This window comes from Balearica regulorum, chromosome 12, assembly GCF_011004875.1.
Source record: "Balearica regulorum gibbericeps isolate bBalReg1 chromosome 12, bBalReg1.pri, whole genome shotgun sequence".
NCBI classification, from domain to species: Eukaryota; Metazoa; Chordata; class Aves; order Gruiformes; family Gruidae; genus Balearica; species Balearica regulorum.
Window position 1 is genome coordinate 20,947,511 of NC_046195.1, and position 26,903 is coordinate 20,974,413.

At 40.7% G+C, this 26,903-nt stretch overlaps 1 protein-coding gene across 3 annotated transcripts in view; it reads right to left on the minus strand.

The window, feature by feature from the left end:
* Positions 1 to 15,550, minus strand: part of DENND4A (DENN domain containing 4A) — a 58,580-nt gene extending 43,030 nt beyond the window's left edge. For 2 of the 3 annotated variants that reach the window (XM_075763996.1, XM_075763994.1), the window contains exons 1-2: positions 14,825 to 15,044; positions 5,426 to 5,509 (exon numbers count right to left, since the gene is read on the minus strand). The gene's annotated coding sequence lies outside the window, so the exon portion shown is untranslated. Of the gene's footprint in view, positions 1 to 5,425; positions 5,510 to 14,824; positions 15,045 to 15,456 lie in introns of those variants that run through there. The other variant, XM_075763995.1, reaches the window with a different exon arrangement.
* Positions 15,551 to 26,903: the final 11,353 nt, after the last annotated feature.

The window sequence follows — 26,903 nt, forward strand, 5'->3', positions numbered from 1 at the left end:
TTAAGTCACTCATATGTGCTGAAATCTTGCTAAAGTAGCTTCAGGAAGTTTACTGTCATCAAGTTCCAAACTTTTTAAACCAGACAAGCTACTTAAGACTCCCTTTTGTTAAATTAATTTTGTTTGGGTGTAAAATTTTATTGCAAGACAAACTGTTACAACACAGGAGCTTCAAGAGCTTGCTAACATTCAGAAACTCAACAAACAGAATTCAAAACAGCTTGAATGGTTGGTACAAGACTTCGGTTTTCATGCCACCTTTATTCCAGTTGCTTTATCTCCCTTTATTTTTTGCTCTAGGTAGCAAGTATTAAGCCTTATCGAACTTCATACCATCATGATTCTTGCATTTTACCAACAAATCTTCATTAAAACAAGCAAAATAAATGTGGACATCTCTCACTGGTAATTAGGGAAATTATGTCCTAAGTTGATATTCTGCATTTAATCAAGTTGTTCCAAGCTGACCTCAGATTTCCAGCACCAGTCCCTGCTCAAGAAGGAAGAATGTCAGCCTGTGCCTGATCACTTCTATCAACCCCATCCACCAGTGCAAGAACGGTAATCCCATCTTCCTTCTCTTATTTTGTAGGTTGGTTGTATTTTGCCGGAGTAACTGACTTGACTAGTTTCTAAAGTCACAAGAAAATGAGTAACAGTTTTTATTTTAAGGTTATTTACATTATTCCAGAAAACACCAAGAAAAACCAGGAAACTATCTAACCTTTATTTCTTTTGATATGGTGAATAAGCACTATGGGACACTTTAGAACATATGATTACTGGGAAACATTGATCAACATATAGCAGCGTAACAGTTTGTAAATGACTGTTCAGCTTGTTTTCTGAGAGGAGAGAGAATGCAGTTACAAAACTAAGCTTAATTTAACCTAAATTCAGTTATTTAAAAAACATCTGGAATATATTATTCAATTAGTAGTATATGAGAGCAATAACTACAAACTCAAACTTCTCCTTGAGTGATATATCCAAAGGCATCCAAATTCAACTGCTGCATACGCCTATTACTTCACTGGATGTCTGGCTTCAGCAAATCCAGAATAGGCTAGCAACAAATACGTGGACAGATAAAGAAGTTTCATAAAGCATCTTTAAACTCTAGCATAAGACTGAACACTAACATCTTTTAGCTAGCATGACTGAAGTTCTAAATATTTCGTAACATTAACAATTCTCTACAAAACTTAACTACAGTATACTACATTTTAATTGTCATGAAAACTTTCTATCTTCATCAACCAGCACTCACTCTAAACCAATGGATAACGGTAACAGTTATGGATAACTAACAGGGTTTTTTTAAAGCTACAATGCACTGGGCAAGCATTTGCTCTTAAGAAAATAACAAAATATATATTAAAAAAATAAGCAGTTGCTTTTAAAAAGTTGTATCATTTGAAAATGCATCAAGAAATGCAGGGGAAAAAAAAAGAATACTCCATAATGTAGATCGGAAAAGAGCTATGGTCAAAGACTGCTCAGAAGATAGAGGGGGATATTTATATAAAATCCAAAATATTCCTCAAGAATTGCTGAGGAAGAAAGGACTGGCTAAGTAAAAGCTACCAACCAAGCAATTTAAAGTCAACGCTTACACCATCACCAGCTCTGGTGAAAAAGTTTTCCATTAAAAGACTTGAGAAGAGAGAAGGTGGACTGAAGGCCGGCTAAGTCTTGCACTGTTGTGTATGAAAAATGCTCTGTAACCACAGGCTCAGTACAAAGCAGCAGAAACACTACAAAACTGAACTTTACCTTAAAAATTCCAAGTTAGAAAAATGTTAATTTCTATTTTGTTCTGTTCTTTTTCTCATTAGCATTATTTCACAAAACTACACCAGTTTCTGGAGTGCTTGACAATGTCATTTAAGTTGAAAAGAAAACAGTATTTTAGTAATCAAAAATGATAAAACTATGACTTAAAATTGCAAGCAAGTCTTGTAACTTCAGTGTATTAGCACACTATTCCAGTTTAATTAGCTAAGACAGCATTACAAATACACAGAAAGATCTACATACATTATACTGAAGAATCACTGCTATCTCACAATTTAAGCCTTGCTATGAATTATTTCATATTAAGTTTATACCAAAAGTCTTAAATTGAAACATTCATTTATTCCCAAAAGCACTTTCAAGAAAAACTGGGACAAGCTCTCCTCATTTAGAGTCTGTTAAAATTAGAATCCCCTACATACAAACACCTGCTAGCACACAAATTTGCTTCCTAAGGTTATAACAAGTAATACACAAGTCAGCAAGACTTTCATCATTTAATGCAGCTTTTACAGAAGGGAAGGGGAAAAAAAACCCCAAAAAAACCCAACCTAGCTGATGATGCATGATCCCTTCAGATCTTTGCCTTCTGATACAAAGGCTTGCAGCTAAAAATAGGATAAAAATGCAGAAGATACCAAACAATTCAGTGGTATTTTATTCAAGCCAACTTAGACTTTACTAGAGGTACTGTGATACTCAAATTTTCAACATCTGTATACTGTGAGAGCAGATTTATGCAAACTTTATGGTAACAGACCCCAGAAAGAAGGTATATAATGTGAGCTAACTCAGTGACAAATAATGATTCTGAGAAAAGCAATTTCACATAAACTGACAAATCTGAATAATTTCTGTAGAAACTCTTACCATAAAGGTATTCCGAAGCATGTTAAAATTATATACATCACACAGCACTGCAAGTCAACTTCCAGGAAAAAAAAAAACCACAACAGAAAAAGTCACACTGCACAAGAGCGTTGCTTGAAGCAGCAGGTCCCAGGTGAAGTTCAACAGCATTAATGGTGCCACACCGAGAAGCAGCTAGTATTGCTTCTCCACAGTCATCTGGGGACAAAAGGCTGCACTCTGAAGACAATGCAATGGGATCATAAACATAACCTCTTACAAAACTCCCTGGAAACAAGTGCAATATACAGTCTGAGCAATCTCATGACGATCATTTTCAATGGACTGCATATAACTAATACCACTAGAAATTAAACACCATGAACATCAATAAGAAAAAAACAACAACCTTGCAAATAGCAGACTGACCGAATAATGCATTGAAAACACACACAGACTTCACAGATCATGACTATATAAATGTGGCAGAAAAGAGAGTTTTTTGCTATTTCTAAAAAGATGGGAACAAGGGAAACAATCAGATAATCCTGCCACAGATCCACAAACTATGAGCTTGATTACTCTGCTGAAAGACAAAGGGTAAACTCAGTTTCATTGTTTATTCAATTTAAGTTTTTACTATCATCATATTTCTTCATAAACATTTAGGAAATATTAATTAATAATTTTCACTAACTGTCACCACTGTTATAATTCATAGGTGCTGACATAAGAAAGACATCGAGCTGCTGGAGCGAGTCCAGAGGAGGGCCACAAAGTTGACCAGAGGGATGGAGCATCCCTCCTATGAGGACAGGCTGAGAGAGTTGGGGTTGTTCAGCCTGGAGAAAAGAAGGCTCCAGGGAGATCTAATTGTGGCTTACCAGTGCCTGAAGGGGCTACAGGAAAGATGGTGAGGGACTGTTTATCAGGGAGTGTAGTGACAGGACAAGGGGGAATAGGTTTAAGCTGGAGGAGGGTTGATTTAGATTAGATGTGAGACAGAAATTCTTTACTGTTAGAGTGGTGAGGCCCTGGCACAGGTTGCCCAGAGAGGCTGTGGATGCCCCATCCCTGGAAGTGCTTAAGACCAGGTTGGATGGGGCTTTGGGCAACATGGTCTAGTGGAGGGTGTCCCTGCCCATGGCAGGGGGTTGGAACTAGATGATCTTTAAGGTCCCTTCCAACCCAAACCATTCTATGATTCTATGATTTTAACAACTGCACGAAATAGATTAATCTGAAAAATTAGCTTTGTGATCTAACACTATAGATCTATTGCTAGTGTTAAAAGAGAACCAGTCTGCTGTGAAGTAATAAATAAAATATGGGTGGGACTTAGATCTCGCCACTGAATTCAGAAAGAACAATACATACAGTAACTTATTTTGCTTCCAACAATTTTTTTTTCTATTTGCCATAAGTTATCTGCAACTCTCACATAGAAAGCAAGCAAAAATTGAACGGCATGCTTTTTATATCAGCTCACTTATTTTCAGATAAAACAACTAAATCAGTGTCCTAGCTTTTTGAACAGTCACATTTTTCATTCAAATATCATAAGAGGGAAGTACACATCAGCTTTTTCCTTACCATATGACTAGAACTAATGTGGATTGCTGTATATTCCATCTGTGCAGTAGCAACAGGCACGATGCTTCCTGAAGTTCAGAGTTTACTCTGTAGCTGCACTACACCATTTCCATGGAAAAAATACTGATATAATTCATACAACCTGCTCCTACCCACAAACTTTTGTAGAGGTAACTTGTAAATGGGCTGTGGACTAGAATTGCTCTAGCAGTGCCAGCTTCTTTGCAGGAGTCAGCTTTCCCAGACAGCTAAAAAGGATTTACTTGTATGCTTTTTGCATGTGCAAGAAATACATGACCTGTGAAAAACAGCAGTAAGGACCATCTGACACCACTAGAATAGTTTTGCCAGTCCACCTCTGTCAGACACAAATACAAAATCTGCCTCGTAATCTTTTAATCTTCCTGTCTTCATTCCCATTTCTTCCTGCATTTTCCTTTGAGAATATTAAATCGCTTATTAATTTGAGTTCCTTATTAGGCTCATTAGCTGTCTAAAGCAGGTGACATTTTACTTTGTTAGCCTGACTCCAAAGAGATCTTCCACTTGTAAACAAGGAATGAATGTCTCCTTGTGTAGCTTGGAAACCAGTGCAGGGCTCTGCAACACATCTTTTTTAAAATAGTTCAAAGCTTTATTAAAAATGGTGATTTTTTTTTTTAAGCATTCATCATATAAGCATATTCCAAGAACTTCCTTCCTTTGAAGGCACATGAAGAGTAGACAGACAAATCAGTGACCAATTTTTAAAAATTGCCCATAAAGGTCTAACAGCCCCTAGCATTTCAGTCTCATATGTGTACTGCTGCATTATCCTGTTGAAATATGCTGCCAAAGCACAGAAATGCGGTGGCTAGTCATGCAAGAGCAAAATGGAGTTAACTGGATCTGTCAGTCTTGCTATGGCTACTCAGAACCATTTCTCAGCCATGACACTGCACAAATCACATGAGAGCTCAACAGTCTCAAGAACATATGAATAACTGCAGTTATGCAGGGAAAAACCATCACCCCATCCCTGTACTTCCAAAACTGGCAAAAATGACGGTCAAGCCTTTTGCCCCCCACCAGTATTTTCTTTATAGCAAGCAAACAATCCTGGAAACAAAGCAGAAGCACCTCAAATATCACAGGAATTCTGTCAAGTCAGAACACAAGCCTTTTGAAAACTCTATGTGCTCCCCACCTTTTTATCAGGGCATTGCTTCTACACTCTGCCTCTCTTGCTGTCAGCCAGGCTTTAACAGACTTCTTGTTAAAGTTTCATTCCCTATAGAAACAGTAAAAACAAGAATTAAACAATGTACACATTTGTTGAAACTTACTGCACACTCCACTGCACTGGTTACTTACATTAAATGAACATTGTGAATTGTTGTAGGACTCGAAAAAGGTTACATGTCACTTAACTATTAAAAAAGTATATGAAACCGGATTTTAAACTTCAGAAACAAAGTATCAAGTTTTATGCTGCATTGATATTTTAAGAATGTAAATATTTAATGCTTTAAAAAAAGAAAATAAATCAAAGAACTACTGAGCCAGCCACTTCAAATTATTTCAACTCTTCCACTACTCTCTGATGAGAAACACCTTCCATATCTATTCATAGGCGCTAGCCAGCTATGAAAGTGCTCTTCCAGCTCAATAACCCTTCAAAGTCTACTTCAAAACATTGCTCCTCTTTGCAAGATTCCGATATTTCACAGAATAGAATCATAGAATGGTTTGGGTTGGAAGGGACCTTAAAGATCATCTAGTTCCAACCCCCCTGCCATGGGCAGGGACACCCTCCACTAGCCCAGGTTGCCCAAAGCCCCATCCAGCCTGGTCTTAAGCACTTCCAGGGATGGGGCACCCACAACCTCTCCGGGCAACCTGTTCCAGTGCCTCACCACTCTAACAGTAAAGAATTTCTTCCTCACATCTAATCTAAATCAACCCTCCTCCAGCTTAAACCCGTTCCCCCTTGTCCTGTCACTACACTCCCTGATAAACAGTCCCTCACCATCTTTCCTGCAGCCCCTTCAGGTACTGGAAGGCTACAATTAGATCTCCCTGGAGCCTTCTTTTCTCCAGGCTGAACAACCCCAACTCTCTCAGCCTGTCCTCATAGGAGAGGTGCTCCATGCCTCTGATCAGCTTCGTGGCCTCCTCTGGACTCTCTCCAACAGCTCCATGTCTCTCTTGTCCCGGGGCCCCCAGAGCTGGACACAGTACTGCAGGGGGGTCTCACCAGAGCGGAGTAGAGGGGCAGGATCACCTCCCTCGACCTGCTGGTCACGCCTCTTTTGATGCAGCCCAGGACAAGGTTGGCTTTCTGGCCTGCAAGCGCACACTGCTGGCTCATGTTGAGCTTCTCATCAATCAATACCCCCCAGTCCTTCTCCTCGGGGCTGCTCTCAATCCATTCCTCGCCCAGCCTATAGTCGTGCTTGGTCCTTCTTACTCCACAAGCAGCAATACACATATACGCTTCCATCTAGCCATCTCATTCCAATTCCCCACTCCTGCAGCTAGTGTTACAGTCTTCTTCCCATTTACTGTTACAATTCACTGTTTTTCTTCAGATATGGTAAACACTAGCATGACCACTTTTAAACATTGGCATGACCACAGACAGCTCGAGCTTGTGCATTACACTGAAGCATGTACAAGCCAGGCAGCCTGTGCTACATGTAAGCATTTTGAAGCAACAGCTTTCCACCACAGGACTGAGGAGAATACCTCACTGGAGACACTCTCAGACTTCGATCTCCCAGAACGACTTATTAACATCAGCAAGGATGTAGTCAAAAATAAACTTTGTCTAAACGAGGCTTCTATATGCCAAGACTTGGAGAACACTCTTAGATTACCATGAGAAGACTTCATAAAACGAAGTATAACATAAGCAAAGCTGGGAAGAAACACATCTCAGGAGGGTTTATGCAAATCAGAAAAGATTTGCTCCCATTCCTGAAGTGGAAAAATTTGGGGAAAAACCCTACACTAGATTATCAGAATTATATTTTTGGGAGCACAAAGTTCAAGATTCTGTTCATAACCCCAACATACATGACAACTTATTTCAGATCATGCAGAAGCAATCAGCCCTGTTAGTTCATTACTCCCACAGCAAGGAGTGGGGAGTTGACAGCCTAGAGAGCTAATCCAGCCCCTGGTGCAAGTCTTTCTAACCCACACACCACTACGGACTAGTACCAGTTAAAAATCAGTTACTCGCCAGTAACTGACTTTGAACATTTTTACGCAAGACTGCAAAGAGAACATGCATCAGTAGCACTACATATTTTTGTCCAATGACCTGATCTGTAATATAAAGTTTTCAGGAGTTTCAGAAATTATAGTTTTAGGGATCACCTGCAGACCTCAAGCACAGCTGCAAAAAGTCTAAAAAATAAGTAGCATTAACACATTAATAGCTTCCCCATGGACACTTCAGAAACTGTCTTTCCTAGTTGACTATCCAGAAAGCCAATGAAGGAAGCAAAAGAAAATAAGAATATACATTTAAACATCACAAGAAACACAGTGAGAACTGTTGCCAGTGTACACGCAGCTCTATCTCATAGTAGTTGCAGCTTGTAGAATGTATTTACAACTAGTTTATTGTCCTCCATCTATCAAGTAAAAGACCTACTTGTTCAAGAAACAAGGTGCAAGTGACCTACATTATTACCCCAATACTACCAGGACTTCTCATAGCATTTTTTTTTTTTTTGTAGGACATTGCCAATACTTTCTTTTCTTCACATTTCCTACTACTACAGTTAAACAAATGACAGCAACAGAGAAAGTTGGTAACAAATATGGCTGAAGTGATCAATTGCATTACTACTTAGACTTTAGCCCGTACATCTGCACTCGATGTTTGACAACACAATAATTAACAGGAAGCCACTAAGCTCCCTTTGGTGCTGCATCAATAGTAGTACTAGTATTAAGAAACAGATTGGCATATAAAAAACCCTCAAAAAACTAAAACCCCCAACATTGTTCTGCCCCTACATCACTGGGCCAGAATTGCTATCAAGTTCTTTGCACGCCCATTCACAATCATCTGTACCAACTGATGGTTAACATACTATGATCCAAACAACCGAGGAGATAATCAAGAAAGCTCAGAAAACTTGGCAACAAAGGATCTGTAAGAGGTGCCTGGGAAACAGAAAAGTGCTGGATAAGAGCGCAGGGAAAGAACACAAGACTGTGAGTTTGGGAGCAGAAAATAGGAATGCAGGCCAAGAACTGAGGAACTGGCAGATTTGTTCAGCAGTACCTAGGAAGAAAGAGAAATTAGGGTTAAATTCAGAGGCTAATCTAGATTCAGTGGGATCGCTGCAGTCAGCCAGCAAGAGCTGGCCATCTAGTGTATCAAAGCTTAGAGGAGGAAGCAGAGTAACTGGCAGAGAGAAGGCAGGAAGGAACAGACTTCACCCTGAGGGAGAGATCAGGCACTTTCTACATCTTCTATACTCTCCACCATCACACACCAACTCTTCCATTTGTTTGTTCTCCATTGCTGTTTTTAGTCTCAAATTCAAACTAAGAGGGTCTAACAAGGCACAGGCTGCTTAGGTGTTCATTGCAGTTCTGCTACAGCAAAATCCCACAATATTCAGCCCTGACTACAAAAGTTCAAGGAAGTGATGCTCAAGTATCCCACGAGATTCATGACAGAGACAAATCTTAACAAGGCTGGTTTTAAAACTTCCACTTTTCTTTCTAGATTACAGTGTTTATGGCCAAAAAGCACAACTAAAGAATGGAAACAATTTCTGAAGTACAACTGTGTGTGTAGGGAGAGATGCAGAAAACAATTTATAGTGCAGGAGGGGGAGGGAAGCCAAGGTAAGCATTATAAAATGTAAATATTACTTCATCCAAAACACAGTTCAGGAGGGCAGCTAGTCCATGTTTTCCGTACAACTACTTACTATTCAACAACTTTTTAAAAGGAGAAGTCCCCCAAACAGAATGTTCTGTTTTCGTTACCACAGTAGATACAGGCAAATGAAAGCTGCAAATCTTCCAATATTGAGCTTCAAACCCAAAATCTGTCAGTGAAAATGTCAAAATGCATCAATCAAAAGTGACAGAAGTGGCCTGTTTTCACCCAGCCATGTTTGGACACACATGCCAACCTCAGTTTAGTTTTGAAGCCATTCTCTACCCGAATTCAGATTTTGAATTCATGGTGTGGTGAAGGGAAAAGACAAGTGGCAATTGTTTCTAACAGTTTTGCTACATCAAAAAAATACCCTTTAATTGTCACTTAGAACATTTGACATTCTTTTTGCCTCTGGACAGCAAAAATGTCCTGTAAGGCAAGAAAATTGGACCCAGCCATGCTGCAAATTATAGACACCGACTGGACGACATGCATAGACTGCAACTGCAGGGCCCTAACTGCTGTTTGCAGATGATCTACACCACACTGGAAAGGTTTAATGGTGCGACAGCACTGACTAATACCTCCCTCATCTAATAAATCTCTACATCCAGTTAGTGAAATGTTCATCATCTACCCCACAGAAAAGTGTGAATGTACTGCTACCGGTTCAGCTACAAATATATCTATCAACTAACACGTACTGCTGTGAGAGTTTCCTAGCTAGGTTAGCTAGCAAAGCAATATAAAACAACATTAGGGTAGTGTTCCCCCCGATAATGACAGTAAATTAGCTGAAGTGCAATGATATGCTAATGTAACTAGTGCTTCAGGACTCCAAAGCCAACTCAATATACTGTTTAGTAACATAGAACAGACATATCTTAAAACCCCTTCCCCATCTTTTGGGCCAAAATTATTAAATAACCACACTCTTTAAAAAAAAGGCTGAAGCATAATGAGTTAGAGTCACCTTATGTGCTAAATATTATGAGAAAAGTACTCACAGAAGGGTTTGCCCCTGGTGCTCTACATAATGATTTTCACTGTCCTGAACAGGAGTTCAGCATACAACTACAAAGTTGTACAATTTGTTACAGCATTGCTCCTGTACCAGGATTTAACTGACAGCATAATGCTGAGCCTGATTACTTTTGCACTTGCAGGATCTGGACAGCATTGCCTCTTTCACTGTAATTTTATAGTCCAAATATCACACAGACAAACTTGCTGACATATGGACACTGGACCAGATCACGGAAACAGCCCACAAGTTTCTTCCAAAGCTCAAGACAAAACCAAAAGTCCAGCCCACAATCCCCTCCTCTTTGTTTGCGTAATGCTCGCACACAAAAAAAAGTGGGGGTTTCCTCTTGGGACTTTTTCATTTGCATATATATACACACAACTTATACAACACACTAACTGCTTGTCCACTTTCATTTCACATGGCTAAATATAAATAATTTGATTAATGTTTTTTCTGACTCAAAAAAAAATTTTAAGTAAAAAATAGATAGCGAGGGTATAATTGGCTAACTTACTTGTAACACTCCTCCTTACTCTTCACATCCCATTTTTATACCATAGATCCTTCTTCTTTCACTCTCCCCCTGTTCTCCATGTGTCCTGTCCCCCCCCCCCCCCTTATTTCAATTTCATTCTATTTCAGCCCTTACAGTAACCCTGTATCTAATACATGAAAGCACACTCTGAAAAGGTAAAATCATGTATTTAAGAGTAGAGCCAACAGTTTCTGAAGCCTTTTGTTTCCACTTCTTCTCCTCAATTTCCTCCTGGTACTGCTTCTGAGCTCTTTAGGGAACTGCCAATGACTATTTCTGCATCATAGACTGCTACTAAAATGACTGCTATTAGATCACACCTCTCAGCATCACTGCTTCACATCGCCTTCACTGCACATTTTAATTTTGACTCCATAGTCTGTGGGGGCACTTTATAAGCATACATACATCAGCAGAGTGTTTCCAGACCAATCATAGACCAAGCTTCCAGATCAGGCATAGACTCAGTCTGAACTGAAGGATAGCAGAAAACATCCAAGGCTTATTATGCAGTATAGTGAAGAACCTCATTCGCTTTAAGTAATTACTTGGTCAGTACTTGTTAGAAATAGCTGATTTTAAGCAGTTGAACAGTGGTGATACATTCTCTGTTTATACATATTCATCTCCTACCTGTTAGCTATCCTCAATTAAAGCAAGGCATAAGTGGCTATAGCTTCCAGAGGATTTGCAAGGATTTGCTGCTGCTTTTAATATGGCGTAAAATCTCTATCATGATTCGTGCTCGCAGTGGCAAATACTATTTATATACAGAATTGATATATAAGGGAATAGATGCAGGGCCTTTCCTGTGCTCTTGCCTAAGACCACCCAGCGAGGCTACAGCAGAAGGATGAGGGACAAGTATGACTCAGCCCTCTAAATCACACCTCTACCCTTGCTTTTTGGGCAAGCCCAACCTAAACTTTCTTCAGAGATGCTAAATCTTTACAGGGTTTGGATTGGGGGGCTGGGGGGGATTGAAGGGGGCAGGCTGGGTTTTTGGTGGGTTTTTTTTTTCCATTTGGGTTTTTGGGGGGTTTTTTGAGTCACCACAAAAAATTTTTGAAATGTCAATACCTCACAGAGAAGCCTCATTTAAATACTTTAACAAACAAGAGAATCATAATGGAAATACACCTATCCACATAAAATGCATCATGTTTTTCTAAGGCACTTAAATAGAAATTATTTTGGTGTCTTCGTCTGGTTCTGTCCCCCTCCTTTTAAGAGTATTACAGTTCTTTCCAGGAAACTTCAGAACAAATACTTTAAATCCACAGCCACAGATGTATCAAAACCTGAGCTACTGGAACCCTCTGTCAGACAGCAAGATACCTGGAAATCACCAATACCTCAAACATGATGTAACCTTGTAACCTTGTTCAAACAACCTTTTTTTAAAAAAAAATAAAAATCCAATATAAATTGTGCAACACTTTGGCCTCCAACTTTTTGGTCCTGCTGACACCATATTTAAAAACTAAGGTCAAAGTTGAGTAAAGGGCAATGAATGGAAAGAAGACTTCTTACAAGTCTTCATTTCTGTACTACGATTGAGAAAGGTCTTGACTAAGTAGATACTGTACTTTTCCCTTTCCACAACCTACTGGTGTTTGACCATGAGCGCAACTGTTTCTACAGCTACTGTTATAAAAAGCATTGCAATCTACTATGACTTGCAAAACTCACTCCAATTCAGTTGCTAGGAAATATGATGGAAATCAAAAAGGAATGTCGAATATTTCAGCTGCAAATTTCTTTTTCCACTTTTAAAACCTCAAGATTAACAAATCTCATTATCATTATTCAGCTTGGTCTAGATATCATCTTCCTCTGTTGAAGAGTCACAAGACAGTGCTCTCTTGCTGTCACACACTACAGTAGGAATTTACCAACAAATTAGCAAACCCTTGAATGCAAAATCTTGTAGATTAAAAATTGCCAGACTGGATTTTGAACAGTGGTGCCCACAATTCCTTCATAAGAGTGACACAGAACAGCAGTATTAGTTAGATACCTTCCTGAGACACCCTCATTCCCTTCAGACCACCAGCAGGGCTCTAATCTTTACCTTGCTACTTTCCCTTTCAAGCACATATCTTAAATAGGACCAGGTTATTTACACTGTACCTAATGCTTGACCTGAATCAGCTACACTCACCTGAGCCCTATAGTATTTGCCAGGCTGTGTCAATATTTATGCTTTTACTAACTAATAATTAACTCTGGCTACGTAACGACAATATTGCTAATATTGCCATTAACGCATATAGAAATTCCATCAAGCACCATACCAGGGTTATAGCCAAGTAAAGCGTATAGAACAAGCCGTTGACCAGAAATGCGGACCTGCAGCCAGACTGCTACAAAAAGTATGAAAACTCACGCGTATGGACATCCTTAATACTAGAAAAACATTTTAAGTAACTATATTTTAAAAAGTGGTCCTAGTCCCTTTTGGCTTACTGCTTGCAGAACCAGATCTTATCTTTTGTGCTACTTTCTAGTAAATTCACTGTTTAGAAGAGGCCATTCATTAAAGCCTGTTCCAAAGGAGCAGAAGCTGCTCATAAACTCGAGGAAAGTACCTCATCCAGCTGGACCTTAATGTTTCTAAAGTAAAACATGTACATCACACAAGTTCTTAGGGCTGGAGAGAAGCTTAATCTTTTTTGTTCTCTCTTTAAGGCTCTATGCAATTTTCCCCTTCCCCAAAAGCTAACCACAAAAACTCTAATACTCTATTTTCGATAATTAAACAATTTCAATGCCAAGTCACGATTACCCCTAGAAAACTTAACTTCATTTACCAGAAATGCAGTTCCACTTTAACATTCATTTTAAACGAGCTTACAGACTCAATAGTCTAAAAGCAAGATCAAGTTTCACTAATACTCTAAATATATCAAATTTTAAAAAAGAAAAGAGAAAGGAGACTCTTACAAAGTAAGACATGTATGCTAGACACACTAACCAGAAAATATCCATTTACTCCCCCTCAACCTTCCTTGGCTAGACTAACTCAATTAGTTTTCCTAAACCACCACAGATACTTGCCAAGATTAAATATTTGTGTTTAATCATTCAGAAAGTGAAAGATTATGTACTGTAATGTAACACTCTTTACGGAAACTTTTAGTTGAGCAACAGTTCCAGAAAAAATTGTGAAATGAAGTAAAAAGCTATCCAGAACACCACGCTTCTACTCAGTTAATTCAAAAAAATTGAACTTCAGAACTAAGCGTCAAGTAAAGACCTCATTTTTAGCAAATCAACATTCTCTCAGGCAGCACATTTTTAAATGCAGCCCATTTGAAATTACTCCAGAATAACAACCATCGCTAGGAAGTTATTAAGTATTATCATCCCCTGGCCAGCAACTCATGCTACATGCAGACATCATGACGGAACAAAGATAAAAATGTCAGGGCTAATTTTTACCATCATATCCAGCACGTCGCGTTAATCCAGGTATACAGTAACCCAGGCTGTGGGAGCCAAAGGGAAAGTCGCAATAAAAATACGCACGCACAAGGCTGAACACTACCTGTGCAATTCCAGCTGACGCAGCGCACGCTGCATGGAAAAATTGCACGTTTATTTGGGGAACACACACACCTCGGCCGGTTTCTGCCCGAGCAGCTCTCCGAGCCCGCCAGCACGCTCCTGCCCTGCCTTTGTAACATGGCAGGTCAGCAGGCAGCGCTCAGTCAAGGCGCAAGCAGCTCTCCGCCTTGAGCAGCGCCGGGCCGGGGGTGCGCTCCTCCGGCCCGGCCATCGCCGCGGCGGGGGGCTGGCGGGAACCGTCGGGCCGAGAGAGGGAAAGGAGAAAGTTTCCCCACCACCACCACCGCGGCCCAGCGGAAAGTTACCGCCGCCTCTGCGCTCCCTTCAGCCCCTCGCCCGGCCTCCCGCCGGGCCCCCTCGCCCCCGCCCGCTACTGACAGCCTAGCGCGCCGCCGGCCCCGCCGCGGGCTAGGGGAGCCGCGGGCAGGCGGCCGCCCCTTCACCGTCGGCCCAGGCTCGCGATAGCGCCCGCCCCGCGATATCTCCTCGCCTCTTCCCCCGGCGCTCCACCGCGATGACAGCCCGGCGCGCTCCCTCGCCGTCCCGCAGCCCTCACCTCAGGCGGGGGCCGTGTTCCCCGGGGCAGGGGGAACGGCACCAAGGAGCGGGAGGGCGAAAGGGGACTTAAAGGGGGGGGAAGGACGCTCGGTCCCCGCGCCCTTATCTCATCCTAGTGGAGTCCCACTCGCCCTCGCCGCCTCCCCGCCGTGTGGGCGTCTCAGGCGGGATCCCCCCTCCCCTCCGCACCGCCTCCTCGCGACGCCATTTTGACTGTCACGGGGAGGGGAGACGGACGCCGACTCGTAATCGCGGCGGGGCGGGCACTCTCCGGGTCCTGCTGCCCCCCGCCGCGCCTGACGCGGGCCCGCTGCTACCGCGCTGCCTAACGGCCGTCTGCGACAACCTCGGCGCCCAGCTCGCTTCTGAGAACTCCCTCTGACTGGACGGGCCTGTCGGCAAGGGGCCTCGGTCCGGCGGCCCCCGTTTCCCTCCTTCCCCCCTCAGGGAGCAGCGAGGCGCCGCCGGCGGCTCCGAACCGTGAGGGGAGAGCGGGACGCCCGCAGCGAAGCCCCCTCAGCACAGACCACGGGTCGGACTCAGCCCCACAGCCTCTCCTGCCCTCTGGCAGCACCTTTAATTTAAACAAAAATTAATCTCCGGCCCAAATATGCCAGTTTTTTTGCTCACCTGCGGTGCCCGTCGGCAGGACCGGGAGGAGGTACCGGGTGTCTGGAAAACAAGGGAAGAGAAAACGAGGGATTTTCTGCAGGCTTGATGTAACCCGCACCGGGCTGTTGCATCAAAGACTAGAAAAGAACCCGAGACAAAAATAATCTTATAAGAGCGTGCAGCTAAGATTAGTGCAGCATGTCAAGATGTTGCTGAGCACAACAAAATGAGTCCTCCTGCTTGTACCGACCCACAGAAATACTACTTTTCTGGCACCCTGGGTTTCAAAATGTTATATACCAATGTGCTATTTTTGAAGTGATGTTTAAGGATAGGTTCCAACTATACAATTTTGGCTTTGAATTCAAGCTTCCCTCAGTTCTGGACATTTGGCTCGAGAGTTTAGATGTGGCTTGTTATAAAGACAGAAAATTCATATGAAGTTCTGAATTTGGACTAAATATATAAGTATGTGCAAACCTACTTTATTGGTTTACCTCATCCATCTCAAAAATCTGACCAAATAGGAGAATATAAAAGCAAAAAAACCAAAATAGGACATTTTCCCCCTGCATACTTTTATTGATAGACTGTTTATAGCAGAAATGCTGCTCCTCCTGCCCCCCATGTAGGAAACAGCGGCTGACACAAGCCAGGCAGAAGCACCCGTGTGCAAGCCTGCACACGCAGGCACAACTTTGTGCTGCCAGGTTTGATATTTGCGAGCTGAGTCGGTCTCTTTTTTTCTCAACAGACAGCATACCAACAAAGGGATGTGTCAAACCCCTATCCCAGGCAGGGACTACAACAACATTGCCCATTCCTTGTATTTCTGCGTAAAATGTGTTTCTAGCCATACCCATAAAGACATTTTCTCTCTCAACAATATACAGTGGAGTGAGAGATCAAAAACCCAGAACCTCCGTATTTTTTGCAGCAAGCTGGTCTGCATTCTGTAGTGAGCCCTTAAATCATGTAATATGCTGGTAGAATTTTTTCTAAATCCTTTGACGGTTTCTGGTATATTTTAATCCTTGAAATGTTTTTCAAATAAACAGTAATAATGAAGTCCATCTTCTGGCTTGTGTTAGTAATTTTGATATTCCAACTATTCTGTGCTCTCTGCCCTTGCTCATTTTTCATGTAGGCATAATTTTTAGGCTTCAACCTTAACATCGAAGATTAATGGGTCTGTTCCTACTTCTGAGAGTATTGTTTCAGCTGCCTGTATAACTGAGGCAAAATCACTGCACTAATGTATGAATAGTTCACCTCTCAGAGTTTAGGTTCATAACCATTAAAATATTCTTGACTATTTCTAATGGAAACTTCAGTTTTACAGAACCATAATTCTCAAGCATTCTGTGGCAGTTCTCATACTTTTCAGATCATGTCATAGGTAAAACTTTGTGTAGACGCCTTTGATTTGCTGTTAATTTATAGCCTGACCTGTTTAATTCCCTCTGCTATTTTTGTCCTTCTAGGACTTATCTGCATTTAATTACATATTGTGTCAATGTCAACAAACGCAGTCAGGGATCTGGATCTCACCGTGCAAGGCCTGATACAAACACCAAACAAAATACTTTCTGCCCAATCCTACCATCGCAGCTAACACAGTGTTTATCTCCATCCTGTCCTTCTTGTTCTTACATCTCCCTCTCCTTCCCACCCTATTCCATCAAGCCTCCTCTGCTTTCTTGCCATGACCTACCTGCTGCTCGCTCGCTTTCTTGGCTCTGGCACACTTTCTTCCCCACCAGCACATTTAATTGCAATGTTCCATTTCATTATTAGCTTGTCACCACCTCTATCAAATCACCTTTCCCGACATATCTAGCTGCAAAGCTTTCCTGCGTAGCTTGTCATCAATTTTCCACATTAAGGGTCATCTAAAGCCACATGCGAAAGGGTCTATGAAAAATAATGACTATAGAGCTGTATTTATTTCTGAATAAAGAGCAGCATCGGTGAATAGTGGTACTGTACTGGCAGAGACAGATTTACTGTGTGCCCAGCTCCTGCAGGCTCGCTGCACAGAAATGCGTCTGTGTCAGCCAAACAAAGCCTTGCCCTTCGTGGGGACTTCAGGGATCTCCAGGCACTGGTGTCTGCATGCGTATGGAGACTGGCCCCAAGATCATTAAGTCAACTGAAATCTTCCTATTCATTCCAGTTAGCATTGGATCAGATTCTTGTTGCGCGTAGTAGGTTAATTAAACAAGTTAACAACTGCAGGTGGGCAGGCATCAGGCATGCTTAATGTGGTATTCTGCTGCCTCTCAAGTGCAGGGTGGAGCACCGTCAGCCAGATTTAGCCTCCCCAGGAGTGCGGCCAGGGTTTCTATGGACTGGCAACCACAGAACCATTTTTTTTTTCCATATTGCAGCCCCAAAATTTCTAGCTTGTGGCACTAAAGCCATTTTCAAAGTATGGTTTAGCTTATTTTAAGTGCATTTTACACATGGGTAAACTCAAGCACGGCAGAGGACAAGTGGCAGATGGTCAGTGACAGAGCCAGGAATGGAATGGAGAACTTCCCTGTCCCAGGACATGGTTTAAACAGACTTTTTTCCCCAGGATCGTGAGATTTGGCTACTTATAATTCATGAGGCTTCAGTAGTGCTCGGAAAAAAAAAAGAAAAAGGAAAAAAAACGCATCTATTACTATTCACAGTATTTCCTGGCAGAGACTGGCTTCCATAGGCAAAACTATTTCAGTTTCTTAAGGAGGCAATTTGGGGCTTAATCTGTTCTCTTTCTCACCAGTTTTATTCCTTTTGAACTCACTTGGCTGTGCAATGTGCACTGCTCATTTATGTCTACAGGGGGGGAAGAATGAGTCTCCAAAAGAACCCAACAGAACATCTTTCAAATAGACACAGCCTATCTGTAACCTTGGTAAAAATAACTATAAAGATAATGATAATGGATAATTATAAACCATGTAACTGGCAAAACAACACTCTGCATTTCAGAGGATGAATTGCCTTACCCTGTCCAGTAACCCACTTTACGGTGCAGTAATGGATCTGCATCCGGAAGGTTATGCGACGAGATGGAGCCTTTGGCAAGCTGGAATCACACTTAAAATGAAGCAACATCTTTGTGGGGTTTTTTATATATGCATATTTGAAAATCTGGAACTTATCCCTTTTGACATAAAGAGACTGCCCCTGCTTGGGATGATTAAATTCTAGGAAAGATTACGAAATAATAAAGCATTTAAATATTATGATGCAGCAGTACAACAGTGCAGTTACCCTTCTTTTTACTGCTTCAAGTATAGTGTTTCTGAAAAGCTTTTGGCACTCCAGGCAAACTACTGATTATAAATTATAAAAGAGGTAATAGAAGAATATCATGCATATATGCAAAAAAAAAAAAAGTTTCAGACCCTTCTCGAGATAAAGAACTTACTGAAGCAGCTAAAAATATGGGGAAATGAAGCGAACACAGGGCCTGATCCAAAGGCCACTGAACTCAGCAGAAGCACTGCAGGGGGGCTGATCAGGCGTCAGAGTCATGTATGTCATGAATTACAATTCACAACATGCAAATAAGGAATGTTATTGTATATGAGTAAGGATAAAATCTAATTGTGGTGTCTAGGCATTCCACTCGGATAAAATGAGCAGATTTTTCTCCAGCAGGTAGACTTTCTCAGCAAGGATTTATTGCCAATATTTATGTGAGTTTGTAGTCCCAAAAGCACAGAAATGCTGGGAAACAAAAAGGAAAGAAAATGTATCCAAAGAGGAGACCCAAATGTTTCCTAGTCATTTCTATAAATAAAAATCTGATGCAAACTCATTATCATTTCACTTTTCAGTGCTGATTTGCTTCCACAGAATTTCAGAGCGTGCATCTGAGAATTTACACTGAGCATCATAAAGTTTCCCTCAGCAAATGCTACAACTATTCACGAGGCGTTACAGCATTGCAGCAGCTATCAAGTGTCGAATAATGAGAGACGCACTGGATGGCCATAGGTATTCATTGGCGAGAAAACAGTTAACATTGTGCTTTGCTGGGTTGCTGCGGGTGGGGTATCAAGCAAGTGACGTCGTACCTTTTCTCCTGTGGTTAGGAAAATAAGTATGTACAGCTGGAGCATATTTCTGGAATGGCTCTTCCCGTAGACACTGGAAGCTCCGAAACAAATATCTGCAGCAGATTTTTGGAGAACAGGACAGCAGAAGGGTTGCTTGAGGATGGTCCAAGTCCTAATGCGTGTACCAAACCCAACCTGTTGTCCATTCCAGCACTGACCCGTCTTAAGTATTGCATTCATCAGTAAAGCAAGATAACAAAAGCTTCTCTTTGTGGAGTAATATCAGGAAGGAAATTATGCATGCAGATTCGCCGGCAAAAATAACAGTCTCGGGCTGTAAATGTACACACCGATGCTGCTGTTTTGTTGCTATTTTCAGCAGCCCCTGTGCCCTCAGGGGTGAGAGTAAGGACTTCACTGCTATCGCTGCTGTTCATGCATCAGCCTTACAGGTTCCATTTGTACTCACGCTCTTTGGCCCATCTGGAGGTGATTTCTGCAAATAACAGTCTTTTTCCTGAATCAGTCCAATTCATCATCCAGAGTCATACCACACGATACTGTGGTGCTGTGGGTATATTCTCTCACATCAGATATAAAACCACTTTCCTTCACTAGACATCTCTGTTCCTTATGACTTGCACTTTTATTTATCTTCAAATCATGCCTAGGCCAAATAATTGCATTCCATGTATCTAAATATTCCCCACGGTTTTGTCTGGCTAAGATACTTCGGGCTCTACACTCTTGTGTAGTCCTGCTGTCTAAAGTTTTTGCATTTTGTTCTAGAGATCACTTATATCATGATGGGTTAAGTGAAGAATATCTATCAGTTAACCTCTTCTCAGGAGTACTATTAGGCTTAATTACTGTTTGTAGAACACTATTGAGATTCTCAAGAGAAGCAGCTATAAAAGGATTATAATTGATTTAAAACTACCTCATTTTTGAGCAAATGGCTAACAATACTTAAGCTGAGATTCTCCAAGTAAAACTAATTTATTTGATTTTTAGACAAAAATAATCTGAAATCTGTGTTTCCGTTTACTATTGCCATTGTATGATGCATTTTGATTTCTGTTGTCTTTTGGTATCCTTTGATATATCCAGACACATAAACACAGCTTGCTTTAGTTCAGGAAACACTATCCAACATAGGTAAGTTAGGTTAAAATAAAACAAAGCACCAAAATAACTCAATTAATAAACTCAAGAAAAATCCACATCATTTGCCTTTAATATATTAAGTATTTGAACCATAAAGCCTGTAATTAATATTATGGAATAATTTCAATATTTATTTATAAGGCACCTCATTTACATAAATAGCTCTAATCTGGAAATAAAACCAGATCACTAAAATTCAGAGTACTGCCAAGCCAGATTGAGATGAGTGAAGATGTACAAAAGTGATTTGCTAGATTTCCTGTTTGAAACTGTTCTGAGAGAAAAATCTCTGCTCCTGAACAAGCTTAAACAGGACAGCAATTAGGAAATGCAAGCAGTGCTTCATCCACATGACATCACTGAACAGAACAGTTACTTTGTACGGTGAGAAAACATTGGGTCACTCTTCTCACTAACTGACATGGAGGGTTTCCAAGAAAATGCATCTGACACATCTGCACTGAAAATCTGACCTAGATTATAGCTGGTGATCTCATAACACAGATTTCTGCTTTTCTGAAAGTCTACGGCATTTCAAAATACTTTTCAAAATACTTTTTAAAATACTTTTTTCTTTCAAAGTCCTTTCAATACTTTCAAAATTTTGCACCCAGTCAGAAAACACATTATGCAGCAAAGAAAAAGAAAAAACCCGACACTTCAATGTGCCTCGTTGCCAGCTAGATTCATCCCTCCTCAACTATTAGCTAGAGAGTCACAGGCATTTAAAAATATGTCCTGGCTGGCTAAAAGAATGGATCTGAGGCCTTGCTGTCAGTGCTTTTGTCACTCAAGATCCAGAGTGCTCATTATTAGATTTTTTCCAAAAAATACTGCAATTTCCCTTAAGTCAGACCTGTGTATTTCCCTTTTCAGCGTAAGATACTTCTTTGAAGTGTAAGTGGAAGCCCACCGGCATAAGGCGATACACCACAAGCTACCCTGTTTGGATGATTTTCTTACTAATTCCTAGAGAATGGAGGTTGGCTCAGGTACTGAGTCATGAGGATTTCATCTCAATATAGATATTTTTAGTACCTGTTATTTTGTCTTGGGTACTTTTTAAATCACTGCCCAAGTCCTCTCCTAATTATCTGAAATTATTTTCTTCTGTAACTGCTGCGGAATGTTCCTTTATATTATTACAAATACCAGCCTTATTATATTGAGTCCTCATTATACTCATCTATTGATTCGGTTAGGTAAGAGTGTACTTGTTTAAAATGTGAGCAACTGCTGAGAAACAGAGGGGAAACACCGTAACAACATTAAATCTCACCGGTGAGTCACCATGAATATAGGTCAGATCAGGCTTCTGCCCTTTTCTGAGCTCTCTGAGGATTTGGTCCAGCCCATCCGGAGGAGCCCCTAACCTCAACAGACCCCTCGTGCAGCCAGAACTCCCTTCAGTTTTTATGTTTGTATTCCTTTGCCATAACAGCACTGCCAACTTCATCATGAACGTTTAGAGGAGATGAACACTTTCTTAGCAACTGCTCCACAACCTGGAGCTGACAAAGGATACGAGAGTGAACGTAAAGCAAAGCACCTTGAGAATAAAATACAAAACCTATTTGTTTAACCCAAGCTGCCCCAAATCATACTATGGATCCGCTCCTTCTCATCTGCTTAAGTCTCAAAATTGATGTACGAACAGCAGAAGAGGGAGAGTGACGTATCTGTTCTGATTCATACCTGGGGGAGGCCCTCTGCTGCAGGAGTAAGGAGCTCTGTATAACGAGGTAGGCAGAGAGAGAACTGTGCATTAATTAAACTCCTTGAACACCTCCTTGAAAAAGTATAACCAAATGTTGATGTAAGGGAAGTAATTCACTTTTAACCAAGTTTGAATTTGACTCATAATGACAGTAGAAAACTAACTTCATGTACGGCAAATTTTTAAAATCACAGTTTGACTCGTAATACAAAAAAGAGTACTTGAGTATAAATAATGAGATTGGAGGAAATGTCCTTGGCAAGTCAATTTGTTCCACGCTGCTGATGGTTCCTGTTAGTGACAAGGATTTTTTTTCAAGAAGGAAACAATGGAAAACAGATGCAAAAGCATTTACCAGAAGGCCAGGCAATGGCAGCTTTTCCAAAATATCAACTCTGCAGAGTAGAGTCAAGTTAAAAGAGAATTAATTATTTAAACAGAATTAATTTGGCTATAATGAAGCTGTGTTAAGCCATCTCATCTATCCTGCTTCCTACTGTTTTTACTCCTTACAGTCTACATCTAAATACTGACCTCTATTTTCAAATACTTCAACCGAAAAATCCCTTACCCGGTCATAGTACCAATATGTTGCTTTTTGAATATCTTTTCTGCATCCCTTCCAGGAACTCACCCGAAGAATTGTGTTCACCTCCTCCACATTCCCAACCTCAGCCCTCAACTCATATGAGTTTAATCCCTGGGTCCCCTTTTCTCCCCTTGTCCTCTTTCAGCTTTGTACTTCTTGTGGCATTTTCCCAGATGCTTCAGGCAATTTCCATCACTGCATTCATCAAATCCATCTTTTGCCTGCAAATGTGTCCTTTCCATAAAGTGCCTCATATCTTCATCTTCAATAACTGCTCTCTTTTGCTTCATGCGTTGCCATGCCATTGCTTGCCTTTGGGGAAAGGAAGGTGACTGAATTTTAGGTCTACAGCTTGCATATGGAAGCTCATTTTCTCAAAAGAATATCCATACCTACTTCCCCTGGAACCAATTGTCCCAAAGTTCTTCATTTCCTTCGAGGACATGGGCCATAATGTTGTAACACAACAGATTATCACCTGTAGAAAGAACCACTGTGCCCGCTATTTGCATTTTCCAGGTCAACACAGATTTGCAATGCTACCAACATTTTAAAAGTGGCAGTGATGGTTACCTAGTGCTCTTTTTCCTTGGTAGCGTTATAGGAAATGTGGCAAACTCCAGTAGAGCCATCGTTGCTCTGAAACCTTTTGTTTCCCCATGGAATATCTATAACCATTTCTTTATTGCTTCTGTTTCACGGAGGAAAAAGAACTCCTGTCTATTAAGCAATAAACCCAATTGTTTCGAGTCTTGCATGTACTGGGAATGCGTGTCTGCTTAAATGCAACAGTGTAAAAATCAGTCTCATGAAACTAGCTCAAAGCCCTAAAATAGAATCCTGTTTTAACACTTGCATATATTCATCCATATTAAAGTTATAATTTACAGGAGCTCATAGTGAATATAAATAGGAATTAGAACAGCTGAGGTGCACCTAGATTACTCAACAAAAATTGTTTAGTGTAACTGATTTTTAAATTGACAGTTAAGAACTCTCTTCTGTAGCATATTCCAGGCCTTGGAGGAATACAGTCCGTTGGGATATCTCACTCCTTACTTCACAGTGCACTAGAAACAACATATAAAGCATGAACACGCTGAGGCCAAACTAACATCTTCACTCTGCCCATTATACAAAGGGATGTGAACTGAAGTTGATGAAGTTCATCACAGAAATGTAACCTAGCAGATGCTAATTTTTTTTTTTTTTAAATAAAGCTGGCAACTAATGTCAAGCACGGCATTAACTATTGTTCAGCTGGTGTAATACAAATGCGTTGCGTGGGCTCCTCTCTGACAATGGTCCCAGTCAAAAAGGCAGGTCAAACTGGAAAGGATCCTATGGAAGGTCCAATGAGCAACAATTCATTAATGATATTTAAATTCATCTTCATAGAGCTGCAGTAATGTAGTATTTCTTCAATTATTTTGTACACTGTCATTTTCTTGTCGTGCGAGGGGAATGACTAACGTATCTATGGAAAAATTTGACGGAGTTCTTAGAAACCATAATGTTTTGCGTGATCATACATAACCAAATACATAAAGAACTAGTCACCGTATCGCTATTGCGCAGCTTGTATTAGATCTCCATAGTTACACTTGGCATAACAAGTACAAAACCAAAGTGTCTTTGCAGGGCTGATAAGCAGACAGGAAGCAAGCAAACATCTGCTACAGCTTTAGATGGTTTTGCCTTCAGCAACCACTGAAAAACTTCAAGCTCCACATTCCACGTACTGCTCGCTTGGCCTTTGACACTAGCAGCTGTTCAACAGGGGATGTAAAATGTTATACCTACAGCAAAGGAGGGGCATTATTTTCTAAAGGAGTATTGGGATATTGAATGGGATTTTTTCTTTCCGTTTTCTGATCACTAGAAACACTGGATAGCAGACACTGCAGATGGAGTTATCTCCTGAAGGTCAACCACTTCCTATTTCACATTTTTTTTTTTTTCTAATGCTGTGTTTTCCTTTCCAAAATGGCTTTGTTTTGTTTTGTTCTGTTCTGTTTTAAACACCAAAAACAATTGCACCATATACTGAATAGTAATTATAATCATCATAATCATTGTAAGGAAACCATGTGCTTCCCTGAATCAGGGCTGGGGCTTCCAGTCCAGGCAATCTGTCTTCTTGTAGCATAACAGCATTTCTATAGCACGGACAGCCAAGGAACTGAGTTATACAAAATAAAAAACAAACAATTTAGAGTAAACTATTGCTTTGTTTAAAGAAAGAGCTGTTGAACATGATGTTTTAAAAATAAGCTCACACAGTGCAGATTCTCTGCTTGTGTGTATCGAGGAAACCTCGACTCCAGTTAGTTCAGCAGTTCTCCACCTACATCATATTTTTATTTGCATGGAAAACTACTGACAGAACAACTGAAAGCAGCTTATTTCTTGGAGTATTGAGGTCCATGTACTGTAAATATGTCTTTATGTACTTCCTCTGAGATTGTAAGTTTGCCTAGGAAATTACAACAGTTGTGATGAAATCAGATTTATCCATATATGGTAGATCCTTTGGGTCTGACACAATGAAATGAAAATGGATTTCAGAGTAACAATGAGAAAGATGAAGACACTACTCCAGAGTTATGTAAGTGTAACTGAGAAGAGAACTTTGCCCAGAAATTCTATGTTCTGTGCTCTGGAGTCGTATGCAGTTTCTTATATGTTCTATTCTTAAACTGCAGATGGATGCTGTTTGCCAAAAAATAAATGAAACACAAAGATGACTTCAAACATTTGCGGGAGCCATGCTGACACACAAAATAAAGAAACATCAAGTAACTTTCCTAGTGAGATCATAAAAGCAGAGACACGGTGATCAAAGCAAGAAAATGCAAGAGACTTACTCCATCCCTAATATCAGATACTTTATCTAGGACCAGGAGCTTACCTGGCACAGAGATGTTCCGATAGTCTACAAATGCAGTATATGAGGTGGATACTTTGGCAGGATTTAGTTAGTTAAATATGGGAATATCCACAAAGACAGTAGATTTTAAGCCTTGAGACTGGCAAATGACTGACTCAGGTTATTATTGTAGTATATTAGTAATAATAATAGTAGTGATGACAGTAATATTCATTTTGGTAGAGTCCTACCATAATCTGCAATCCCTTCCACAAACACAGAACAGCAGATTGTGTTTGCTCTGAAGAGTATACTCTCAAACACGGCAGAAAAAACGAGATGAAAAATACTGAATGGATTAGTACTAGTGGCAAATGTCTTAATAATTCTGTGATTCTTGGTTGTATTGAGCCAAAAGGAGTAGCTGGGCATGAAAATAGGCTATATAAAGCAGGAATGGCTGCATTATTTGCATGATCATAATGCTGTTATCTCCTGGATTTCACAGGGAACTGAATTTTTTGGACTGTATTCCTATTAGAATAATTAAATATCTGTCTTGAACTGTGTGCACATTGCATCTAACCAGCTTGGAAACAGGCCAAAACTTGAAGCAGTTTTTAGAACTGCAGAATCAATACATCAATTCCCATTAATTTGGTGTCAGAGGAAACAAATGTGTACCTGTCTGAAGCGTGCGCGTTCCCTGCGGAGACGCACTAAAATAGGCATCTTCTGTCTGCCTTCCTTCCCTGTGCCCTCCAAACATCAGAAACCAGGGTCAGAATGGGAGAAACCTGGTCTGGCTCCAAAATCTAATTAAGCCAGTTTTAGTAACTAATATCCTGGTCAAGTTCTAGACAAACTCTTGGCCAAATCCAAGCCAGCCCAAACTCTATCCCATCTACTGCACCGAGTTCCTTGTTGCTCCCCTGGTCCCTCCAAAATACATCTCCATCCCAAGGCTGAGAACATCTAGGCAAGCTGAGATGGACCTCCTTTCAGCCTGTCAAAGCCATGAGCTGTAATTCTGCACGGTGAGACAATATTAATGACTAATCATCGTCG